The sequence below is a fragment of the Mus pahari genome, chromosome X, assembly GCF_900095145.1.
Source record: "Mus pahari chromosome X, PAHARI_EIJ_v1.1, whole genome shotgun sequence".
In the NCBI taxonomy this organism is placed as follows: Eukaryota; Metazoa; Chordata; class Mammalia; order Rodentia; family Muridae; genus Mus; species Mus pahari.
Genome location: NC_034613.1, coordinates 64,476,221 through 64,479,192, shown reverse-complemented (window position 1 = coordinate 64,479,192; position 2,972 = coordinate 64,476,221).

Below are 2,972 nucleotides of genomic sequence, written 5' to 3'. Positions count from 1 at the left end.
TCTGCCTCTGCCTCTGCCTCTGCCTCTGCCTCTGCCTCTGCCTCTGCCTCTGCCTCTGCCTCTGCCTCTGCCTCTGCCTCTGCCTCTGGCTCCAGAGAGTTTACTGCTTTGGAGGGGGGAGAGGTTTACTTGTTCTTATTAATTAAAGAAATTAATCTTACATTTATTATTTGCTTATTTATCTTGAGAGGTATTTGAGGACACCTCATTTTTTTTAATGCCAGCACCTTGGTAATATGTGGACTATGGCTACTAACATTCAGACCTCAGCATGGAATTGAGAAAAGAGGTGAAATCATATGTTCTGTTATAAGTTGTGCTTTATTTAAGGTAGTTCTTCATTTTGTGAAGTTCTGGGGTAGTATGGTGCATGCATGCTACAGCATGCATCTACAGGTCAAAGGAAATTTTGTAGGAGTCTGTTCTTTCTGTCATTAGAGTTCCAATGATCAAACACATGTCAACAAGCTTGGTATCAAGTGCTTGAAATCACTAAGCCATCTCACAGGCCTTGTCCATTTGTTTTTGAGATAAGATCTCATATAGGCCAGGCTAGACTCAGACTTTCTATCATTATTATTACATGTGTCTACTTCTTGTGTGTGTATGTGTGTGTGTGTGTGTGTGTGTGTGTGTGTGTGCTTGGACACGGGGAGGTGGAGGATACCTTGTGGAAATCAGTTTTCTTTCACAATGAGGGTTTCTAGGATCCAACTCTGTTAGTGAAGCTAAGGAACAAACACCTATACCCACTGCACCTTAGAATTTCTATGTAGCCAGCTATGGCTCAGAGGTTTTTGACTCTCCCCTGCCTCCATGTTCTGAGTACTGAGATTCCAAGTGCTCAGATTATGCAGTGAAGGTTATCAAAACTAGCATTTGGTTGTGTGTGCTAGGCAAGCACTCTGTCGACTGAACTACATCCCAAGCCCTATTATTGCACTTTCAGGCCAACTTACTATATAGTGTAAGATGGCCCAGAACTCATGGTCATCCTGCCTCAGCTTCTCAAATTCTGTTATAACAGGTGTGCACCACCATGCTTGACAGAAGTTTCTGTAAACCATATTTTTCTCACCTTAGAATGGAAAAAAGGTTCTAGTAGTGGAATAATGGTTACCATTAAATATTGTGATATTTATAGAATTACAGACAGAATTTATCAGGTAGGCACACAGTAATAAAGACTAATGATAACTGTTGTGATTTGCCTTTCTTCTGCAGTAAAATTTTACCAATACATTTACATTAACATTTAAAAGGGAAAAAGAAAAGAAAGTAGATGGCCATCTGTTAACTTGGTATTAAAGATTATAAATAATAAAGCAAAGGTGCTCATTTGGATTTTATTAACTAATTATCATTTGCTTTGTTGAAACAGACTCTCATGTAGCCCAGGCTGGCCAAGAACTTGATATGTAGCTAAAGGTGGCTTTCCACATCTAATACTCCCCTATTCATCTCTTGAGTGATGAGATTGCAGCTGCCTCTACCTTTCCAGGCTACTTTTGTTTGTTTCGTTTGTTTTGTATTATTATTTGTTGCTTTGAGATAGGGTCTCCTTAAATAACCCAAGCAGGTCTGGAAGTCAGTATGTAGAAAAGGACAGACTCAAAGTCATGGTGAGCCTTCCTGTCTAAGGCCATCAAGTGTTGACAGTAGAGGCATGAACTCTAATTCATATTTTAATTTGTTTCCTATCAAGATCCAATTCTTACATAAACACCCCTTAAAAATACTAATTTGCTCAGCTGTAGTGAAAAGTAAAATTGGCAAAGTTTCAAGAAGATAGATGAATCTGAAAAATATTAAGTGGGGTGATCTAGGCTCTGAAAGACAAAAGTTACATTTTATTTCAAATGCAGATCATGCCTATTAATGAATATACACATGCACATAAATGGGTACCAATGTGAGCATTTGCTATGAAGGTAGAAAGGAGACCACACTGAAGGGGAAGGAGGGACGTTTAAGAAAAGGAGGAGAGGAATATGACACATGAGACAAGAAAGCAGAGGGGATGGGAAGGGTATAAGGGCAGTAAGGGCGATCAGGGAGATTATGTAGACTGGAAAATAAAATCAAATTTTGTTTCAAAATGCCATAATGAAACCTAATACTTTGTATACTAATTTTTAAAAGAACATCTAAGTACATATAATTCTGGAGCCAGAAGTATAATCCCATACTCAGAAAGCTGAAAAAGGAGGGCCTCTGTACATTCAGATAAGCCTGAGCTATCTAGTCAGCGAAAGGCCATCCTGGGTACACATGGAAACCATGTCTCTAAATCACAACAGAAAAACAAACTTTAAAAAAGAACTAGAAAAATAAAACAACAACTCTAAGCTGGATATATGACTAGGTGATAGAGGACCAATCTACAGTATGCCCAGTATGCCCTTAGTAACATCTCCAGCATCAAGAAAAAGAACAAGGAATGAAGAGCGGTCTATCTGGATGCTCAGACCATGCTGAAATAAGCATGGTGGAGATAGAGTGGCCAACCCTAGGGGCAGCAGCATCTGTTGCTGCTGACTCTTATCAGCTAAGTTGGGCTGTCACACAAACACACACACTCTTGGTTACCTACTTTATAAGGATGCCTCGGTGTTACAACAGACTTGAATCCTTAAAAAAGAGATTATATCGTTATATAACCTGTATGCAAAAATACTTAGTATGCATGGCCTGGGGCATAGCTCAAGGGTAGAACACTTGGCTACCATTCCCAGAACACGGAGAGATCCTACCTCCACCACCAGCAGCAGCACCACAGCACCAAGGAACACACACACACACACATTCCAGTCCTTTTACGACAAACATTGGTGACTCTTAACTTAAAATGTTTCTTAGTCATCTGATCTTATTTCATATGATATTCTTTCTCAAGGATTCCAACCTGGGTTTAATGTTATTTTTATTTTTAAGTTAACTTTATTATTTTTAGTTATGTTTATGTGTGGGTG